At 37.5% G+C, this 24,228-nt stretch overlaps 1 non-coding gene across 1 annotated transcript; it reads left to right on the forward strand.

Annotated features, from left to right (window-relative positions):
- Nucleotides 1-14,040: 14,040 nt before the first annotated feature.
- On the forward strand, nucleotides 14,041-14,142 carry LOC118492000. The gene has a single exon (XR_004892444.1). It is a non-coding gene; the product is annotated as a U6 spliceosomal RNA (small nuclear RNA).
- Nucleotides 14,143-24,228: the final 10,086 nt, after the last annotated feature.

The raw sequence follows: 24,228 nt of genomic DNA on the forward strand, positions 1-24,228 counted from the left end.
CACCTATGATCCTGCCTCCTTGATTACCCGCAAAACCCACATAACCACCATTAATGTCATTCACATCATACAACAATGCGGTCTTCCCTGTCATATGCCTTGAAGCTCCACTATCCATTATCCACCTGGATACAAGTTTTGGAAGATCCTGCACATAACAAATCATCATTTAAACAACTTCAAGAAAGATGCCGATTCATGCTTCGCAATCCAGGAAGCTCCGGCAATTCAAACTGTTTAGTCAAACATAGAGTCCACCCAGGCCTCATCAGCCTTAGGTGCAACCTTGACTCTTGCAATTTGAATTTTGAAATTTTCAGCCTTTAGAGGCGGAAAATTTGCATCATAATCAACAATAATTGGCTCTTCAGCCTTTTTCTCCTCAGAATTTGAAACTTTCTTCTCAACTTTTGATTCAATTTTTGGTTTCCACACCTGTTGAGTTACTGCAACCCTTTTATCAAATTTATCATTTTGAGTTACCAACTTATTTACGGGTTCAGTTTTTGCTTTTACGTTGTCAATTTTAACGTTTTTCTTCCCAACAACTTTCTTCTCAACATACATCGGTGTTTTACCCTTCACATCAACTTTCTTTTGTTGAACCTTCACAGCTTCAGTCTTAGGCTTCACATATGTACACTTTCGTGCAATATGACCAACCTGGTCACATCTAAAACAAGTACGAGTATCAACTACCCTACTCGTGCCTTCAGACTGAGCCTGTGAAGCTCTCTTCTCAAAAAATTCTTTGTTTGATTTTGTAAAAATTTCTTTTTCTTCATCAGCAAGTGAACTTGAACTATTCACAAACTTTTTCTTTTTGACATACCTCTTGTTTGAAACATTTCTTTTATGAAATAGTTTACCCCCCTGATAACCACCTGACCAATTGTTTCTGTTGTTATTATAAAAACGTGGTGGATAAACAGCTTTCTTGTTGTAAACCCTCTCTTTCTTTCGACTCAGATTATTCACTGCTGACAACTCGACTTCGACCAGTTTGAAAACATTTGTCAATTTGTTCAGATTAACATTCTCTAATGGAAACTCAGAATCCGAAAACAACTTATCCGATCCCGACATCTTGTACATGACAAGATCAGATTCATCATATAAGTTGTTTTTGGACTTTTGCTTCGGAATGTATTTATCTAGAAAACACCCATCCTCCTCAGAAGTGTCACAATCCGGCTTAAGCACTTTGTCTATCACACTTTTCACCACATCATTTTGGACACCCTCTTCATTGGAAGACGTGAACGTGACATCAATGTTCTCAGGAAGTGTAACATCACTTTCTTCCTCAATTTCCACCAAACTAGACTGCTTTTTCGTGTAGTTGTCTAAAATTGGCGGTGGAACTTTGTGAAACCCTACACCCGTTCCACCAGGTTTGGGAACGATGTGCTGCAAAACAAAGCTAGCTGAGCTATAACTGTTTAATTTCAACTGAATTCTTTCATTTTCAATCTCAATTTCTTTAACCTTAAGTTTTAAATTTGCAATCTCATCCAGTTGTTCATTAATTGATTTTTCTTTTAATTGCAACACAGCTCTTAGATGTTCGTTTTCTTTGAATGTTTTTCCGTTTCGATCATCACTGTCTTTCACAACACTTTTAAGTTTCTCAAATTTTTCGGAGATCTGACGGTTTTCCAGAATTAACTTTTCATTTTCAGTTGTAATTTTGTCACATTTAGTGGTTAATTCATTAAACCGTTCAGTTGAAACTTTTAACTCTGTGTCACGATCGAAAATCTGATTTTCAAAAGTTTTAACTTTTGATTTCAGATTTTTCAATTTCTCATCATTCAAATACGTGACTGTACTACAAAAATTGCATTGTTTGTTGCAATTTTTGCAGTCAACATTTCCATCGACTTTATTACCTGACCTGGATGTTGACACACTTTGACTGACCTTCTCTTTTGACTCAGAGACAGAAATAGAATCTACCTCAAGTGCTTTCGCAGCTAGCACTTGGTCAGCCATTTTCTCTGAATTCTCCGTATCAACCATCTTTGATCTCTCAGTCTCTGCATTTTCTTTCTTCTCTCTCTCTTCTTTTTCTTTTCTCTCTTTTTCTTTCTCCTCCTCAATCATCTTCGAAGTTGGTGTTCCCCACCACTTATGCTGCCAGTATTCATCATCTTCTTTGTATTCCTGAATGATGGCTTCAATATCTAGTGTTTTGTCATCAACCGCCACATTGCCATACCGATCAAGATAACACTCTCTGTCTGGATCCCAACGATTTGCTCTTCTTGCTTCCAAGTATACACCAGAAAGTCTGATAATCTTTGTTTCAGCAATCAACTTCCTGTATTGGTACTTCTGTTCCTCTGTACGATCATCCTTCCAAGGAATCGGTTCATCATGACTTGCCATGAAAGCATAACCAATGGCATCATCTTCTGGCAAAACCTCTTTGCTCCAATCGTAACCCTCATCATCATAGATCACAGCTAAAGCCCTTGACTTTTCTCTTTGCTCTTCAGCCTGCTTTAGTCTGGGCGGCTCTGATTTATTTTGATGGTAGATTGCCTTCTTGTAATAATCGTCACGAAATGGATTTTCAGATTCATCAACGTATGCATTCCGACATTCTCGCTTGAAATGGCCCTTTTGTTTGCACTTAAAACACGTCACTTTTGACTTATCGAACCCAAGCTTTGTTGACGGACCACCAATTGATTTTCTCCCGGTAATTTCCATAAAACGTTGCGCACGTCGAACAGCACTTGCCATTGCCCAACGAATGTCAATAAGCTCCATTTCCTCGGGATCTATCTGATCGTAGTCTTCTTTGGTCAGATTTGTATTTCCGATCTTCCCGGCTACCAAACCTTCATAGGACTCCAAAACAGACGCTAGAAAAACCATCTGTTGCTTGGCCGATTCTTCGTCAAAGTTTTGTGCATTCTTCAAATCGATTGCAATGTTGCACGAAAACTTCGCATCAGAACGATTTGTAGAAGACGTAGATCCACTGTGATACCCACTGTGACTTCCACTGCTTGAACTGCTTTGACTTTCTTTGTTTGTTGAAGAAACATTCTCAGCAGAAAATGCCGTTTTCGGAGAAGTAGCTTTCGGCATCAAGCTTTTTGGATAATACAGATCCAGATTCTGCTGATAGGATGAGTGATTAACTTTGTATGTTTTCTTCAACTCTAGCTCATGACTTTCAAGTTTCTCAATCACAACATCTGGTTTCAAGTTGTCAGGAGCAATAGTGTTCTTTAACATCAATGCATAATATCTCCAATCCATCTCATCAGGTAGTGAATCAAACAATTTATCAACTATCTCATCATCAGGATAATTGATCCCATGTCGAACAAGTTCCAGCTTAAGATGACCAAACCGTTCAATCATTTTACCCACTGATTCATTTTTCATACACCCAAACATATCAAATTCTTTCCGAAGAAGTTTCTTCTTATTCTTGACAATTTCCTCGCTTCCTATACATTTTGCTTTCAGTTTATTCCACAAATCTTGTGCATTTGAGTAATCGATCAAGGAAATGATGTCTTCTCGGACGGATTGGAAAAGCAATGCTACACACTTTTGTTCTGCCACAAAAGCATCAATTTCTTCAGTTGATCTCAAAGCTTCACCATTCTTCTTGCCATTTGCATAGCCATTTTTCATGCTTTTCCAGCTTGGAAATGCAAATGCCATCATCCAGTCTTCAAACTTTGTTGCCCACCTACTATAATCCTCTATAGCCATAAGCTTTTGGGGTTTGTTGAATGTTCCGAATGCGCTCTCGGACTCCCATGCTTCTTTCTTTCTTTCTTTCGGCGGACTTTTATCTTTATTGCTTGATGACGTATCGTTGTTGTCCGTACTACCCGAGAATGCGTACATATCGCTGAATGGATTTAGGAACATATCATCCATTGTGAACGTACCTGCACAATCAAACAACACTTAGCAAAATTTTTGATTTTGAAAATTATCAGAACCACAAAAGCGGTCCAGAGAATGTCCAGAAAAGCGAGTCACAACTTGTTTGTTCGAGCGGACCAGAATGTGTCCGTTCGAGCGGTTCAGTATATGTCAAATGAGCGATCCAAAGTGTGATCTTTCGAGCGATTCACAATATGATCGTTCGAGCGGTCCAAGATACGTCCGTTCGAGCGATCCTAGCAGTCAAAATGTTTGAAAAAGCGGTTCAGAATGTTCAGAAAAGCGGTCCTGAAAGGTAATTTCGAGCGATTCAAGACTTGATTTCGAGCGGTCCTCAATGTTCGAAAAAGCGAATCACACTTTTTAGCCTGTTTTAACCATTTTTAGTTCGTATTTTCACCTGATTCTTTCTAGGGTTTGTTAATAGTGTATTTTACACGTTATACTCGAAATTCAGACCATTTTGACCGTTGGAACCACTGGAAACTGAAAAAATGTGAGAGAAAGTGAGTAGAAAAGAGAGATTTCGGCAGATTTGTGCTGTCGTAGTATGAACTCCTCGTCCTGAGCTCTGATACCACTTGTTGGACCGTTCTATGACCCGAAAAGTCAGTCGAAGTAGTTCATCTTTACATACGAAGGCGGAATCAACGTAAGTAAAGTAACAACAGCTAATCCTTTTAATTCCTTGTGTTTGTATTGCTTTCTGATAAAATTTCAGCAGAGTTTCGGCACCTTAGCACATACATACACTGTTGCAAATGAAGAACCGCTCCACCCTATTTATAGACAACCTGGGTCGCTTATGTGACAGTCCAATAAGCGATCCAGCACCAGTCACATAAGCGATCCTACTCTAATGTCCTAAAAGCGGTCCAGGCTTCATGACACAAAAGCGGTTCACATTACAACATTGACACATAAGCGGTCCTAAGTCTATAATACACAATATTTACACTTTGACCCCCTATAGACTATTCTTGACTTCAGACTTCAAGTAGACGTAGTCAACAGACATTCCGTGCATTAACACCGGGGCAAGGATTCTTAGTCTAAAATGCAGGGAAAGGTTTTACGGACAACTAGAAACAAGTTATGTTGAGATATGCATGAACGGGTCAAAATTCGGTAAAAGGGAAATAAGTCGAAGGCATAAGAGTCATAAAATTAGGTAGTCCAAATATTGGATTTTCACTCCATGTGATGGAGAATTAAATTACGGTCGCGTAGGAAAAAGAATCGGGTAAAACGGGTCAAAAACGAGTAAGTTATGCGAGTTTTAGTATTAAAAACGAAGGCTGAACTGGGCATCACCGTAGCTTACGGTGCCCACCGTAAGCTACGGTGGGTGCTGGGCATTTAACTCTGTCGTAAGGCAGTAGGCTGTCACCGTAAGAATTGGTGGCGCACGGTCGTGCGCTTGGCCGCACGGTCGTGCATATCCGAGTAAATCAATGCACGGGCTTGTGCACTACCAGTGCCACCGACGTTGTAGGTACCGCACGGTCGTGCGGTTGGACGCACGGCCATGCGTCAGCTGCAGGTTCATTAAAATGTGCAGAACGTCCAAATCAGTCCCGTAGCCCATAGGGTGTCCCAAAATGTAATCTAACTCATTGTAAAATGTTCATGAGCTACAATGAGCGTGTGCGCAAGCATAAAATGGAACAAGATAAGTATAAGAGGCATAAGTAAGTTTATAGAGGTACGTATGTGATTAGGCATGTATGAATTGGATATATTACTAGCAGGAATGTATATTCGTATATATGTATAATGTCGGAAGTGTACGCAATGATGTAGGTATGGGTGTATGTAGATACATATGAAGTGACGTAGATGCGTTATATAAGGGTACGAACGTATGTATGTAATTGGTTATGTGTGATTATATAATTATGTACAAGTATGTAAGAAAATAGTTACGCATGTATCCAATGAAATTAGTGCTAACGATATTAATAGTATGCTTGGTGAATGAAGTGGAACGCAGGAATAGCAAGGAAATCTCACCGTGGATCATATGATCAAATGGAAAGCTGGAACGTAAAGAGTTAATGGAACGAAGAGTAAACGTGAATAAATTTGTGTGTTATGATGCGTGCTAATGTTATGACTATATGTGGTGAGCGCAGGTAGTACGAAACACGAGGATCATCAAGGAATAGAGATCAAGGACCGAGTTACATGAAGGATTGTACGGGGTGTATAAGAATGTAATTTGTTATTTATAAGTTATGTTTTATTCTATAATTGAGTTAGTTTGATGTATTCGATGTAGAGGAGTTATTTTGAAAGTGAACTTTCTAGTAAGACATAAGGTTTATAATGAAAGAAATTTTATGGTACGCAATTCCGCTGCGTCTTTTCAGTAAAAGCGTGTTAGGGCGTAAAAAGTTGGTATCAGAGCCCTGGTTTGAGAGAATCAAGTAGAAGGAGGTAACTACTTGAACTCAAACCGGTGTGCTCTCATGACCAAGGACCCGTACAATCCGAGACTCGATCAGGATCTAAGGGTAGGTGCCAAGGTAAGTATGTGCTTAAGTATGTATGTGAAGATAACTAACAGTATGTTATGTGTAAGGTCGGCATGATTGCTTGGAAAGGATGATTTGTAAATGCGGTCTAACGCTGGCACCAAGGTATGTAATATGACATATTGACCGAGGTACGTAGATTTAGCTTATTGGTGCATGAAATGGTAAAATTAAGCAGGTAAAAGAAAATTTTAAATGAAATATAATGACAGAGTAAGGAAGTTTTGAAAATGTTACACGTGCCGAAACTTAATTATGCGGTCATAAGGTGGCGATTACGCCAAGGCACGAAACTAGTATATGGATTGTGTACCTGGCCAGTACACAAGAAACGTATGACGTTCGTGAGACCGTGATAATTGTTACAGGTATGTCCGTTAGAATCAGGTAGTAGGTGGACGTGGGGGTGAAAAGAAATATAAGACTTTCAGGAATGAAAGTATGAATGATGTGATGGAATCCGCGAGACGGATTCGATGCATGAAAGGAATGAAGTATGAATGATCTGTTGAATCCGCGAGACGGAGTCAACACGTGTAAGGAATGAAAGCTATGAATGGAATGTTTGAATCCGCGAGACGGATTCAAGGAATGAAAGGCTCGAAGGGAATGTATGAATCCGCAAGACGGATTCAAGGAATGAAATGCAGAAATGATATACTTGAATCTGCGAGATGGATTCAAATCGTAGAAGGAAGAAAATGTATGAATGGTAGGTTAGAAACCGCTAGAGGGATTCAAAATATAGAAGTAGTAAAAGTTATGGATGTTACATTTGAATCCGCAAGATGGGTTTAAAACATATAAAATATAAAATTTACCCACATCAGAATTGTGTCAATAATTGACTGAAAGTTATGTCAAACGAGTTCTATGAGTAATGCGAAGTAAATGAACAAGAAAATGACCGTAATGGTCACACACAAACCTAAGTTTTAAAATGAAAGAAATAAGTTTTACAACCCGTTATGTGAAAATGTGTTAGTAATCGATCCGTAGGAGTCATAATGTAAGGCGGGCTACTACCCGGACAATGATTTAAGTATGAATGAGAAGGGTAAGCTTGGTCATGAGTACCAAAATAACGTAATGAATGATTTTGCAAGTAAGCATGAATGGAAAGAAGTACGAGTGTATACCTCGATGCATATACGATAAATAAGAAATGTTAGTTGGCCTTGAAAGATCAAATTATGAAGTTTGACGAACTAAGTAACTAGAATGAAGAAGTTTCGTGTGAGAAATGAAAAGTACTAACTGTTAAATTTCTTGATGATAATGTTAGAATCTTTGATGTGATGAAACCAACAGAATTGGTGAAAGGATGCGTTCGAATGGAGGCACATTACATGGATGAATGGAATCTAGCCTGGTAGGACTAGTACTCGTGAAGAATGTGGACAGATCTGATTTACGGATTGTTGTAGTATGGAATGAAATCGAGGTAAGTTAAGTGTTTTAATTTATGACGGATAAGTAAGAAGTAGTAAATCGAAATCGCCCTGCAAATTGAGTGATGAAAGAAGTATGGTATAGTATGGAATGGTTAATTCCTTATAATTAACATAAGGAGAGAACCATGTCATTGAGAATTACGTTTTATAAGTTATAAGCGAAACCTTCGGGTATGGGTTAAACTCTCGTATGAAGAACTTGTATGATGCGCTTGTGTAGGCAACTTTAGTGATGCATGAATTGAGAAGAATAGTAATGTAGGATAAATGAGGTAAGTTGAAGGTAAAATATGAGAAATATGGACTTACTAGTAAGGAATGGTGTTGAGATTATGTCAAATTTCTAGTTTTTGAATATGATTGTCAATTATAGTATTTCGAATATGTTAGTATGAGTTGAAATGGTGATACATGTGCATATATATATTTGGTTGATCATGTACTTATGTATATGTGTGTCTTTCACCATGATTATGATATGTAAATGGTATCATTGGTATGGCCGACAAGGTTTAGATGAGTACATGATCATATGACGAAAGTATGCAGGTAAGATGATTGACTTTCTGAAAGTCAACAATGAATGAATAGCATGACTAGGTCTTTGGATGCACTTTCAAGAGTAGAGACGACAAGTATCGTTAAGAAATACTAACCTTGATGCTCGACTTGTTGGCCATGTTCATTTGAACAAGACATTGTTGAAAGAACGCATTTAAGTGGAAGCTTAACAAAGGAACAAATACAATCAACCCAGGTATCGCATGACTCACAATGAGTATTGGGTTGGTTCGGTTCGGGTCGTAGGCAATTGGATTATGCAATGGAAACAAGGTTAGTGAAACGTTTAGCTTGTGATTATGAGTAAGAATTGGTATATCGAATGTTTATGGTATGCGTATAATGATACGTCGACCTTTTTATGAATATGAATGTAAGTAGAAGGAACGATAGTAATGGAATGTTTAGGATGGCTCATAGTGATCAAAATGAAAGATAGCGTATGATGTATGAGTATTATGAAATAAACCGATTTATTTCGATTAGCAAATATATGAATGAAATATGCTTAAAAAGGAAATTAGAAACAAACCACAGACTAAGGTTTATACAATTAATAATTGTATACAATTGGAATAAATTCGATGAAAGAAACGTTGGTGATGATAAGTGTTAAGAGCTAGTATTATGAAGTAAAAGACACTAATAAGAGCTCTGGAGCAGAGTCTAACATAAGTATAATTATGAAAGTAATTTACGGGCATAGGAGCGATGTGTACAATTACGTTCATGCATGAATAACACCTTTGCCAAGATCCCGAATGCGTTTAGGTGGTAGTAAGTATTGTGAATGAGCAACCTGAAAGGGGTAAGAGTAGAATTGATCTAGTTTGAATGAGAAAGGTTTCGGGGACGAAACCTTCTTTAAGGGGGGTAGACTTGTAACACCCCAAAACCCGAATGTTTATAATTGCCATGTGTTCTTATATGACTTAGCATGAAATAAACGACTAGGTTATTTAACCTAGTTAAGTAACTCCCCAAAAACTCGAATTACTAAATTTGCTAATGAGACCCCATGTTTAATAAAATAGAATGTAGTAACTAGGTTATTATACCTAGTCAAAAGTTTAACAAAGCAAACAAGGGAACAAACTTGAGGGACCATATATGAACAAGGAGGAAAGTTATGTTTTATTAAACAAAATCATAACACACAACACACATACATCGTGTGTGTGTGCGTGGAATGCTCTAGAGAAGAACAAAGGGGTGCAAACCCTAGTTCTTAAAGAAGTTCCAAATTGAAGGTTGAATCGAAGATCAAAATCATGAATAAACACGGATTAATGCTCACCATCACAAGAGGATCAAAAGGTATGTCTCAAAACTAAGAATGGTGATCTTGTATGAAATGGGTTATGTCTTAATCCATGAATTGGGATGAAATTAAGCATGAACATATGTTAGAATTATCATTTGGAATGTGAATTATACAAGATTTGATGTTAATTGAGATTTGGAGATGAAACCCACTTGGGTTAGTAGAAATGGCGACATGGGTATGTCACCCATGTCCAACCTTTGTTTGATTCTTGATATGATATGCTGCATGTGACCAAATTGTTAGTTATATTGAACATGGCATGAAATTGAATTGTTATTGGTAGTTTGGATGATTGCAAAACAAGAACTAGGAAGAAAAGAATGAAGGTTACTTGTACATCATGCTTAGAAACTTGTACGCATGCCAAGTGTTCGATGAAATGACTAGGTGAGTTTAGAAGGTGAAATAGCATGCAAGAAAGTGGTAATTAGTTATGGAATGTGATAAAGGGGTGTTTGATAGTAAATTAACATGAGAATTGAGTCTAGATATAGTTCATTGCTAAGTATGAATTATGGAGCAATTGTAGAATTAATGAGGTTTCAAGTATGGTGCGTACATGTAAACAAGTGATCATGCGATTAAATGAGTGTTTCACCATGAGTGTACCACATGTTATTGATATGATTAATGGAAGTCGAATGTGAAATGTGAATTAATATGGTTGTTCCCTTGTATAATTTCATATGCTAACAAGAACGTGTGTGTAATGAAACGAATGTATGTGTGAGTAAATATGTATGCGTGTATGATTATGTGCTATGTGTGATAACGGAATTAGATTTCGAAGATATTGAATAATGTGGTTGACGAATCATGTCATATGCATGTTATGGAAGTCAATATGGATAAAAGTTGGAAAATATGTGTTAATATGAATGAGCATGAATACTAACATAATTATGGCATGACGACATGAAAGAATAGGAGCCACACTAGCACGGACCAAGCATGGAAGGCTAATGGGTCAAGATGAGGCAAGGAAGCGGTTACGAACACGGATGCACAAGGTAAGTGACTTCCGACTCACTTCTTAGTATGTATATAGAATTTTCATGTTCATGATTGTGGGGAAATTATGTAAGGTTATGTAATGATGAAAGTATTAAGGTAATTGGATGGGTTTAAACGGGTCGAATAATTATGTATAAGTAAGGTAGCGATAATGAAATTCGTAAAGATTACGGACCCGGGGCAAGGATTCTTAGTCTAAAATGCAGGGAAAGGTTTTACGGACAACTAGAAACAAGTTATGTTGAGATATGCATGAACGGGTCAAAATTCGGTAAAAGGGAAATAAGTCGAAGGCATAAGAGTCATAAAATTAGGTAGTCCAAATATTGGATTTTCACTCCATGTGATGGAGAATTAAATTACGGTCGCGTAGGAAAAAGAATCGGGTAAAACGGGTCAAAAACGAGTAAGTTATGCGGGTTTTAGTATTAAAAACGAAGGCTGAACTGGGCATCACCGTAGCTTACGGTGCCCACCGTAAGCTACGGTGGGTGCTGGGCATTTAACTCTGTCGTAAGGCAGTAGGCTGTCACCGTAAGAATTGGTGGCGCACGGTCGTGCGCTTGGCCGCACGGTCGTGCATATCCGAGTAAATCAATGCACGGGCTTGTGCACTACCAGTGCCACCGACGTTGTAGGTACCGCACGGTCGTGCGGTTGGACGCACGGCCATGCGTCAGCTGCAGGTTCATTAAAATGTGCAGAACGTCCAAATCAGTCCCGTAGCCCATAGGGTGTCCCAAAATGTAATCTAACTCATTGTAAAATGTTCATGAGCTACAATGAGCGTGTGCGCAAGCATAAAATGGAACAAGATAAGTATAAGAGGCATAAGTAAGTTTATAGAGGTACGTATGTGATTAGGCATGTATGAATTGGATATATTACTAGCAGGAATGTATATTCGTATATATGTATAATGTCGGAAGTGTACGCAATGATGTAGGTATGGGTGTATGTAGATACATATGAAGTGACGTAGATGCGTTATATAAGGGTACGAACGTATGTATGTAATTGGTTATGTGTGATTATATAATTATGTACAAGTATGTAAGAAAATAGTTACGCATGTATCCAATGAAATTAGTGCTAACGATATTAATAGTATGCTTGGTGAATGAAGTGGAACGCAGGAATAGCAAGGAAATCTCACCGTGGATCATATGATCAAATGGAAAGCTGGAACGTAAAGAGTTAATGGAACGAAGAGTAAACGTGAATAAATTTGTGTGTTATGATGCGTGCTAATGTTATGACTATATGTGGTGAGCGCAGGTAGTACGAAACACGAGGATCATCAAGGAATAGAGATCAAGGACCGAGTTACATGAAGGATTGTACGGGGTGTATAAGAATGTAATTTGTTATTTATAAGTTATGTTTTATTCTATAATTGAGTTAGTTTGATGTATTCGATGTAGAGGAGTTATTTTGAAAGTGAACTTTCTAGTAAGACATAAGGTTTATAATGAAAGAAATTTTATGGTACGCAATTCCGCTGCGTCTTTTCAGTAAAAGCGTGTTAGGGCGTAAAAAGAGACGAGTAAACAATGAGTTGTAAAACACCCAAACAAAATAAGTTACAAAATTATATCCCGAATGTTGATATCAAACCAACAATCGTAGTTTAGAGAACAAAACTGATATCGTCCTAAGCCAGAGAAACGAATGTTCTTTGACTAACTCCACTTATCTAGAAACATATGAGGAATTGTTGTTAAACACCTTATCATTTCTAGCTTTCCATAATCCTGTGTGAACAACCCCTCTGTCAAACGAAGCATCGCCATCATCCTTCTTATATCCTAAATTGTAACCTTCTTATATCACCAGTCAACCCCTTTATTACTGTTACAAAAATCGAAGGCCACTAGTCAGCCCCTTGAAGATGTCGGAGTCATGGGAGATGAGGAGCCGGTGGCCAACGATGGTGGTCTTGCCGAAAAATAGGTCTAATGGTTGGTTATGTTAAAGGGGGAGGAGGAGTTCTTTTGCGAGGAGATAGCAAGGAGGAAGATGTGGCAGTGGTTCGCTTTTAGACGAAAGTGTGGCAGCGGTCTGGGCAGAAAAGCAGTTTTGGTTGCAATTAGGTTCAAGGAGATGAGATGGGGGAATTATGTGGCAAGGTGATGACGATGAGGAAGGTGTGGCAATTGGAGAGAGGTGAGATGAGCAGGTGTGTGTGAGAGAGAGGGGGGGGGGAATGGAAGGTGGTTGCAAGTGAAGATGGTGGAGGTAGCAGGTGGTGTTGCTGCTCTTAAAGTAGAAAGGGGAGATATCTTTAATTGATTTAGTTAATAGTGGAGAGTTCAAATGAGAAGAAATTACAAATTAAGAATAAAAAGAATAAAGGGCACAAAGGTAATTTAAACCAATCATTTAATTAGTCTATAATTTATTTTTGCTATTCTAATTAATGAACTTCAATCATTTAATGAGTATATCCTATAAAATAGTCGTACACCTTACACAATAAAAACATTCTTGTACATAATCCTACATATTCAACGTTTCCTACACCATAAAAACAATGTTTCCTACACAATAAAAATAATGTTATGGTGTAGGGTACAGAATGTGTAGGATCACAACACTTTTAAATAAATTGTGAATCATAATAAAATGTATGTGGGACACAACACTTTAAAATAATTTTGTCACTCCTAATAAAATTGGTGTAGGACCCAACACATTAATGGTGAAAAATGAGAAAATTATTGTGGCATTAAGGAGACTTTGAGGGCCTGTTTGGTAGCCTCTGAATGGTCATTAAGAGGCTACCTCTTAATAGAACCATTACGAATTTTACCAATGAGAAGGTAAAAGAATGTGACATGTGATGATTTACCATTCAGAGGTTATCTCTTAACCATTTAGACCTGAGGTTACCTCTTATTCATTCAGAGGTTTTAAACCATTAAGAGGTAGCATCTGAATGGTCATTAAGAGGCTACCAAACAGCCCCTGAGTAACCGTTTATAACATTTGTTAGTATTATACGATAAATTGTCTATCCTACCCTTATTAGTTAAAGATTAATTAAAAGTGGACAAAAATGATATCTTGATTCACAACCATTGATCAAAAAAATATAGAGTCTAGATTAATTTAGTTTTCTTCTTGCAAGAAGATTCTTCTCAAATGAACCTTCCCCTTAGTTAATATATTTAAATAAAAATTGGGGCCCAAATGAATTTAATAAATGATTTAGTTAATTTTATATGTCCCTTTGGGGACATTCGATAAAATTCAAACGATACAGAGAAGATTAGCATAGCCCCCGCACAAGGCTGACACACACAAATCGGAAATAGTCCAAAAAGTTAATTTTATATTTATTTTTTAATTGCTTTGTCTTTTGGCGTTGTTAAGTTTGTAATTTCTCATCCACTAAAGGAGATTTTAAAGTCTTCCCTCATGACTGCTTCTTACTTTAATTTCTCCGTCATCTGATGTTTCTCCATGACTTATTTCTCCTTCATCTTCTTCGTCCAATGTTTCTTCATTTGTAGATCTTTAAATTGGTTATGACATTGTTCCTCTTTGGGGGCTCTAGAAAACTATGTTCCTAGCCCTTTGTTCTTCCTGATGGGCATTGCGGTTTCTCCAGTGCTTCATCCTCAAACTCTTCCTCAACATTAGGGTCAATTTTATAACGTGCATCTGAACCATCGTACTAAATTCGTTTGAATCGGGTATTTTAGTCCTTTTCGTAGATTCAACCTTATTCGACATAAGAGTCCACTTCGGAAGACGCCTCACAATATCCAAGGCCCCATGTAGGCAAACAACGTCTTATATTTGACAGTGTATTTGGCATTAGCCAACAGAAACAATAATTGGGGGGAAATCGTAGGATCGCAATGTAAGGTATAACGCTGTGAGTGTAAAGGATTGTTGGTGTTATTTAGATTGTTGGGTCCTTAGTAGAGATAATTTTGTGTATAGAAATTGAAGCGTAAAGACATATACTGTGGTTATTCTTGTGTTGTATATATTAAAAAGAATTATTGTTACTATTTTTAATGTTACCGTTATGGGTGAACAACTAAAAAAGGGTCAAACAGTGTGAGTGGCGAGTGTATGGTGAGCACACAAAAGATGCAAAATTGCATAATGAGGAGATTGGGGTTTAGTCCCCCACTCTCCCATGATGACATCTAAGAACCTGACATTTTTTTTATGTATAACATATGGCATTATTGTTATCTAAATCCAAAATCTAAACATTATTATGATTTTGTATTTACCTAGAGAGGCAAAATCTAAACATTTTGCATTCCCTTTACCTTAGGGGTAGCACTTTCTTTAAATTTTAATTGCAAAACGGTATTATTAAAGGCTCCCCTTATTCCCACATCCCCTAGATCTTATTTTCACATCCCTAGTGTATACGGGCCGTATACAAAATATACGGCCCGTATAGAATGTTTTTGAATAGGAAAATGCGCAGAGAATGTTTTTTTTATTTTATTATATACGGCCCGTATATAGTTATACGAGCCGTATACAAGTGTATACGATTTATAAAAAGTATACGGCTCAATGGATTTATTTCTGAGGTTTTTGATGTTTACCAAATGTATACGGGCCGTATAACTGTATACGGGCCGTATAGATTGATGTTTTTCAATTATCACGTTTTTTCCCGTAAAAGCACCATCATTCTAGGGTTTCTAAACTCTTCATCACCTTTAAACAACGTTGATCGGAACACGCCGCTTAAATCGGAGCACAAGTAGAGTAACGTTACCAATCAGTCCGTTGATAAAGTAACTAGCAGAAGAACTCGACACAAACAAGTTCTCCACAGTTTGTTATTCAGATCTCTATTCGGTCATCTTTCCAAACTACAACACACGATAACTTTAAACTTTATAGTGTATGATTTGACCAGGAAATGATTGGAGGTGATTGCTACCTTTCATAAGCTGTCATAGTTGTCAAATTCGATTTTAACAAATCTTTTCCTTTTCCTTCAATTTCTAGAACATTCTCCGTAACATAAAGACGTGTCGGGTTCTTCTACTAGTGGTATTTTAATGAAGTATTGAAGATTGAATGTGCAAACCCAACTGTTTTTTACTACGGAAACGGTGGCTATGCGAAATACAAATCGCAACCGTTTTTTACTACGGAAACGGTGGCTATGCGAAATACAAACCGCAATCTTTTGTGATTATGGGAAACACAAGTTTTCTTTTTGAGCTTGATCGATGTCCGTTATCTCAGTTGAGGCGGGCATTGTTTAAATCTCAATATAAGTAGATGTTACGTGTAACTTCATTAAACCAAGAACAAAGCCTATTTCGAAACACATGTGTTCGTATCAGCGTTGTTTATCACCCTGTGTGAGCATTGGAAACCCGACAAACAGTCTTGACAACTGTGACAGCTTATCTATCTGTTTGTGTCACATCCATCCTGTTATAGCAATCGATATGATTAATTTTACAGATTTTTTTCTAATTAGCGTTGTTAACTACCAAAAGAATGCATACACAAATAGTTCTAGTGGACGAAGCAAAGAGACCATTGTGTATATGAATCACGTTTTTTTTTTCTAATTAGCGTTGTTAACTACCTAGAAATTGATATGGTGAGTTGGTAATCAAAATCAAGATGTCAGACAACGTGCCTTTCGAGATCCATGAGGAAATAATCAAACGGCTTCCAGTAAAATCACTGATTCGATTCCGATCAGTCTCCAAATCATGGAAAGCTGTTGTTGTTATTGTGCCTATCTCGGTTGTTCAGTACTTTCGTGATAATAAAACAAGCAGACATTGATTTTGCCAAGATTGAAGGAAAGAATCTGGCCATAAGCGTTGTGGATTCTCAGCGTTATTCGAATGTAAGTGGATCGGTTCTGCTAGTTATTCGGAATGTTTCGAATCATCACAGAAGACGTGTCGGGTTCAACTCTCCTATATCAACATACTCTTCTCCAGACGCTTAGTTGTTACGAATGACAACTTGAGGGGTCTAGTTAACTTTCATATTCAGATTCAGGAAGCAGATGATTTGAGCGCAGGAATCAATGCAAAACCCTCACCCTCAAAATCAACCAGAAACCGAAGGAAAAAGGGCAAATAATGGCTGATGGAAATGATAGGCCTGGTAACCGGAAGAGAAAAAACCCTAGTGCATATTCAATCTTCATTGCTTCATACTGTCAATAAACTAACATCTTTTAATACTTCATTGCGTATGTGCTTGTGCTGTAGAAACCGGTGATGAATTTGTGTATCTAAATCAGGTTCTCTGCCTTAGATCGGTCATTCCTTGTGATACATGAACGTTGTATTCTTGTCTTTCAGAATACTCTTCTAGCAGAATCCAACACATCTTCTATCATGTGACGGACACAGGTGCAAGAGAATGGCGAGTTATTTTCAGTTATTTCTGTTGATCCACAAATTCCATTGTTTAGATCAGAATCAGGTTCTCAAAACAAGGATCGTTCTAATAGATTAAAGAGAATAAACCAATTTTTACCATTTTTTACCCATAGTATACGGGCCGTATAACAATATACGACCCGTATACATCGTTCGTATACATTGTATACGATCGGTAGAAAAAAATTTTACCGAGAGTATACGGCCGTATAAACCGTATACGGCCCGTATACATATGGTAAAAAATGGTAAAAACCTCTGTAATCCACAAATTCCAACAGTTACTTCGTTTTTTACCGTCCGGTTTCCAAACTCTTTCACTCAAAGTTAATATTCACTGTGGTGGATGCAAGCATAAAGTTAGAAAAATACTCAAGAAGATTGAAGAGTACACAACTGAAGGTTCAGTGCACGAAAAGTTTCTTACGAACGATATGTATCAGGAAGCTCAGTATCAACAACTTGTGAGTGGGAATATGGCTATGAAGAATAGTATGGATAAACAATCACCGGTATGGATTTTGGTGTTTTGGTAGGTTGAAAGAGGTGAATGGTCCTTGTTTTACCAGTCGTATACGGTCGTATAAACAGTATACGACCCGTATACGCATGGTAAAAAATGGTAATAGGTTGTGGTTCAGCCAAAATGACATCTAGCATTACTAACGATTCAAGTAAGTATCTAAAATTTTGAAAATTCAGGTTTACCTTGTTAGTTTCTAAAAACACTAATAAACATCTGCTTCCTGAATCTGAATCAGAATGTTAACTCTTTCACTCATAAACATCTGCTTCCTGAATCTGAATCTGAATGTTAACTCTTTCACTCATCAACATCGAGGGTTGTATCGGAATCAGGCGTTGGAAGGATTGTAGTAGTAGGACATTGGTACCACTGTGAAAGTTGCATCAGGAAGCTCAATTTTAACGGACCGGTTATTCGACCGAGTAATCAATTGTATTTTTTTAGTTGATTCTCTTGTTAAGTTTTTCTGATCCAACCGAAATCCACAAATTCAAGTCAAGGATCGTTCTAATAGATTAATGAGAATAAACCCTCGTTTCTTCATCTTCATCTTCAAGAACAATGATGAACAGATGATGTTGGGAATTAAACGCATGTACGTGACAAAACAAGGATCGTTTTAATGGATTAAAGAGAATAAAGCAAGGATGTTGTGAATTCGCATAAACATATATTCGTTTCATAACCTCCTGCTATAAATCAACCACAACTGACAAAGAGCCTGTATTAGAAACCATCCTATGTCTTTTACCAACCGAAGAGGCAGCAAGGACAGATAATACTTCATTTGTCGAGAAACCATATTGTCAAGAAACTAACATCTTTTACTCATAAACCCTTGAATCCCAACGGTTCTCTAAAAGAGCCTGTATTAGAAACCATCCTATGTCTTTTACCAACCGAAGAGGCAGCAATGACAGATAATACTTCATTTGTCGAGAAACCATATTGTCAAGAAACTAACATCTTTTAATACTTCATTTGTAACCGTAAGGATGATGCAAATTTGTACGTAAAGATCTCTACACAAACTCTTCTACATCTTTTAACCAATTGTCCATCACTTAAGACCTTGAAAGATTTGTTGAAATCGAAGAAAAGAGTAACTAGCAGAAGACGTGTAGGGTTCTTCCAACAAACAGTGTATGTGCTTGTGCTGTAGAAACCGGTGATGAATTTGTGTACCTAAATCAGGTTCCCTGCCTTAGATCGGTCATTCCTTGTGATACATGAACGTTGTATTCTTGTCTTTCAGAAGAGTTGGTATTGAACCAAGAATACTTCAAACATTCTAAACCCTACTTGGAAACAAACCAACAAAATCCTTATACTCTTCTAGCAGAACCCGACACGTCTTCTATGATGATTCAAAACATTCACGAACCACAATGGACTCAGACTAATACTACTCACCCTCCCCCGAGGAAAAGTTTTCCCGACGACTCAAGACAAAGCAGTTGGTTTGGGTTCATATCAGCGTTGTTTATCACCCTGTGTAAGCATTGGAAGCCCGACCACTAGCAGAATCATTGCATTACATCCCCGTTGAAAAGAAGTGATTAAAACGCTTCTCCTTACAACTCTCATCAAATGCCTCACCCTTCCTTTTTATTACAGTCATACGACACGTTTTTTTTTGTTTTTCAATCTTTGTTACTTGTTAAAGTTTTATTTTTTTCTACTTTTAGAAAGATTTGACCACCTAACGACTGTAAAATGTCTCGTGTGATTGACACCTTAAATCCATTAAATACTTTGGGTAAAATCTAGTTTTCTTTTCATACGGGCCGTATACAGTTATACGGCCCGTATACATTGTTCGTATCCATTGTATACGACCAGCCAAATTATTTACACATGGTGTATACGGGCCGTATACAGTTATACGGCTCGTATGGAATGAAAAAAACTGACAAAGTCTGAAGGCACAGACTTTGTTAGTTTTATTTTATTATATACGGCTGTATAACTGTATACGGCCCGTATACATCATGTGTAACTAAGTTTTTGCTATGTATTAATATTAGGACCCAAAAAATATTATAGAGGTTCAAGTTCATTTTTAATCATACTTGATACCGATACCATACTTGTTGACTTATTTGTCATAATGGGAACTTATAATAGCACGATATTACTTGTCGATTCAGGAATCCTTCCTGATCAAGCTTTGAATACTCACCAAGTGGCATTTCACATGATTGTATTCATTGATTTTCAAAATTAACTTTTTCCTTTATAAACATCTGTTTGTGTGATTAACTTTACCGACACAACAAACAATTAAAATTGGTTAAGTGACATCACAAAATATATTAGAGGTTTAGCGGAAACTAAATGGTTTCAGATTGAAAAAACGTTGGACCTTAGGCTAATGGGTGTGGGGATGGCACCAGTCTGTCGAGGCTCGTTTTGGGGCGACCACACTGCCCCCTTGGGCCCGTTCTGTCGCTATCGTCGGCTAACCCATAAGAATGACGAGCCCATGTTCCATTTTTAAAGAATAATATCGTTGATTAACGGCTAGTTTTTTTAAACAAATTTATTATATAAACCATTCAACCTCTTTTTTTACCAAAAAACTCATTCACGCTCTATAAAAAATCTCGAACTCTCTCAAAAAAATAAAAAAAATGTCTTCTTCATTTTTGTGGTGTTCGTCATCTTCGAGAGAAGCCGCTCAGTTTTTTGTAAACGCTGTAATGTAGACGGCACAGATAACCATCGCGGAGGAAGAAAAGGAAGAAACCATGCCAATAGATCCAATGACGAGTACATACATGAAAACCTTAAAACGGACTTGATGAAATACATCTGGAACTATGAACACAACGAACCCAATGAGGAGTAGTATTTTATTTCGTTAAGTTAGGTTTTATTTTTTTTTTTTAATGTAATGTATGCTATATTATTAATTTTAGTATTTAATTTAAGTTTACATTTATATATATTGAATATTATTAAACAAAAAAGAGGCTCATCACGCACACCCACAGACCCATCACTTGGGTAAGGTGATGACCCTGATGACGTGACCGCCTACATGGAGGCCCATCACCAAGTGATGGTACTCATATAGATATATATTTACTATTTCTTTTTAGTTTCGGATATCGGATAATCCGATTATCTGAAATTTTTAGAAATTCATACCCGAATCTGAATTCGGGTCCGGATTTTTTTAAACACCCCTAGTGTTGTGGTCCTACCGCCTACGACAAAGTTAATGGAGAGAGTTAATGTAGAAGATCTGAGCGGGTAGGGATGTGGTGTCGAGGAGGATGGGAGAGAATGTGTTAGAACCAAGAGGGTGAATGTTTTTTCTAAAATTTCATAGAGGTTTTGTTGGTTTTATAACAATTAAAACGAACACTTGTAAATAAAAATAAGTAGATAAGGGATACAAAGAAGTTACCACAAGAACACGAATACACGATAAAGTATAATGGTTCGGATGGATGTCAACATATCCACATTACTTCCACTCTTTGATCATCAATAACAATTCCCAAATTTTCACTAAGCATTGCAGTGATTGTTAGTGGCGAAGCTTGAGATTTCTGACGGAGGGTCAAAAACGTATATATCCAAAAATTTCTATAGAACGAGAGGGTCACTTTTTCTAATCAAGGTAGGCGTCGCTTAAAAAGGATCACCAATGTACGATAGTTAGATAATTGTTGATGGTAGTTGTGAGCTTTTCTCTTGCTTCGAAATTTATTGCTATCTGATCTTGAGATATGTACTTAAAGATGTATAAAGCACTAACAATGAGTTTTATATGTTTTCTATTTGGAAGAAGAAACGTTGTATAAACATACTCAAATTAACAACCAGAATTCGTCTAGACCACTAAACAAATTGTGTATTTACCGTAATTGGTTTGCTCTAATTTTCTCTCTAAACCTATAGGTTATGATAAAATTAAAATATGAGTTTTAAATGAGAAGCCCTAGCTTGGTGGAGGTCACTGATCCAGGCTACAAGGAAAATCTCGTTATATAACCTGACATGGGATCAGTTCGTTGCTCTTATCAAAGAAAATTATTGTCCTCAACATGAAGTTGAGAAAATTGAGACTGACTTCTTGACATTGGTCATGAAGGACTTAGATTGCCAGGCATATCTTACAAGTTTCAATACTATGTCTCGATTGGTTCCTTACTTAATCACACCGGAACCAAAGCGTATAGCTCGCTTTATTGGAGGTCTAGCCCCAGAAATCAAGGCAAGCATGAAAGCATCGAGACCCACTACATTCAGGTCCGCGGCAGATCTGTCACTATCTCTCACACTCGATGTGGTCAGAAACAAGGCTGCCAAAGCTTCTGATGATGGAAAGCGTGAAAAGGAGGATGAGGATTCTCATCGCTCCGATAAGAAGAAAAAGGGGAACTCTGACCATAAGAAGAGTTTCGGGTTTAAAAAGGACAACCAGCAGTCAGGCGAAAAGACCAGGTGCAAAACCTGTAGGAAATACCACCTCGGGAAATGCAGATTTGAATCTCAGCCTCTACCTTGTGGAATCTGCAAGTTCAAGGAGCATAAGACCTTGGATTGCAAGAAGCTGAAAGATGCAACCTGTTATGGTTGCAACGAGAAGAGGCACATCAAGACTAACTGCCCTAGGAATCAGAAGAAGCCTGAAGAGGCCAAGGAAGCAAACGCGTGAGTCTTCCAGATGAACACCCAGGAGGCAGTACAGTAAGATGACATCATAAAAGGTACCTTTCCTTATCAATGATGTGAATGCAAGAATTGTTTGATCATAGCGCAGAAAAGTCTATTGTGGACAATAAATGTTGTAAATAGTTGTTCCCGCCTGAATAAGACTTTAGACATATAATGCGGGGTAGAATTGGCCGATAGTACTTTAGAGACTGCTACAACAACTTTAGATAGATACTCTATATCCATCAGGAATCGCTCTTCTCCAATATCCTTATGACAAGCTTTCAAGCTATCCAAAATCATCAATATGATCAAGGCAGATGTGACATTTGATCCTCTGTCAAAAAGGTGATGGACTAGATCTAAACCTTAATTGCCATTGATGGTCTTTTATGGCCTAGGCTAAGTATAATTAATATGTAATTAAATAACATTCATTAAGAATGTTCGTACTGTATTAACCTATATGGTTTAACGATGCCATGGTTAGTATATGTTAAGTCATCTAGATAAAAATACTATATTAGTAAGATTAACTAATCCAAAATTATGAGAAGACATAGAGATTACAACCATATGAAACACATTTACCGGTGGCAACAAAGTGTCTCTCAAATCTCATTTATGACATATATTTAGTGAACTAATCTAAAAATGCCTTATTCTTAACATGGATAATCAAAGGTAGGATGTTGGGATCCTAGCTTTGGAGAGGTTTCGGTCGGCGTGAAAGCCTTCCCTAAGGATCAACCTTTCATTTCCAAGCAAAGGGGGCTTTGGAAGCATCATGGTCATGGCGTACTTGACTATTGATTAGCCAAGCTCCATGGATCATCCACACTTTCTCCAAGGAACTAGAGCCTTCAAGGAAGAAAGAACATGGCCAAGAAGGCATAAGTCTATAGCCTTAGGGCTATAGCACACCAGGGAACAAGAAAGCAAAGAAGGGGATGTCTCAAATGGGTGAATGAGGCCTCTATTTATAGGCTGGTCGAGGGCAGGTGAGCACGGGCATGCCAAGGGTGGCACAGGCGTGCTTATCCTTTAGTATGTTAGAAGCTTCGGGATATTGTCCTTTCCGTCTCTCGGTAGTGTTTCCTTCATAAATTGCCTCAAAAGTACTTATAAATGGGGGTAAATTCATATTATAAATATGTATAATTGATGGTACATCAAACTGTTGCATGTGGCAACGGTGAGTGCAAATGAGCAAGGCATATTCAGTGGCATCAAAACTCCGGGTATGGGCCCAACACTATCTTAGAAATTATATGCGAACGATGTACTATTTGTGGGTGAATGGTCTGAATCGAATTTTCACAACCTTGCACGTATACTTAGATGCTTTTACTTGGCATCCAAGCTTAAAGGAACTTCTATAAAAGCCATTTGTATGGTGTGAGGGTTGGAAATGACGAAATTTCACAAATGGCTTCGATTCTTAATTGTAAAATTGATGCCTTTCCGTTATTGAAATATTTGAAAGTAAACTTACGCTTTGGAAGGCAAGAATACTTTCTTTCAGGGGACGGGTGACGGTCATCAAGGCGGTACTTGGCAACCTACCAACTTATTACTTATCATTATTTAATGCACCGCTTCAAGTAATTAAATACTTTTAAAGGATTAAACGGATATTTCTTTTTGGTGGATGTATGGACAATAACAAAGTAAGTTAGGTTCCATGGTTCAAGGTGGTAGCACCATTAAACAAAGTTGGTCTCGGTATTGGTAATCTCCCATAAACCAACAAGGGACTAATGGTTGGAATAAGATGTCACTCGTCTATCCCTCTAAAAAATTGCTAAGTGGT

The sequence above is a fragment of the Helianthus annuus genome, chromosome 4 (genome assembly GCF_002127325.2).
Source record: "Helianthus annuus cultivar XRQ/B chromosome 4, HanXRQr2.0-SUNRISE, whole genome shotgun sequence".
In the NCBI taxonomy this organism is placed as follows: domain Eukaryota; kingdom Viridiplantae; phylum Streptophyta; class Magnoliopsida; order Asterales; family Asteraceae; genus Helianthus; species Helianthus annuus.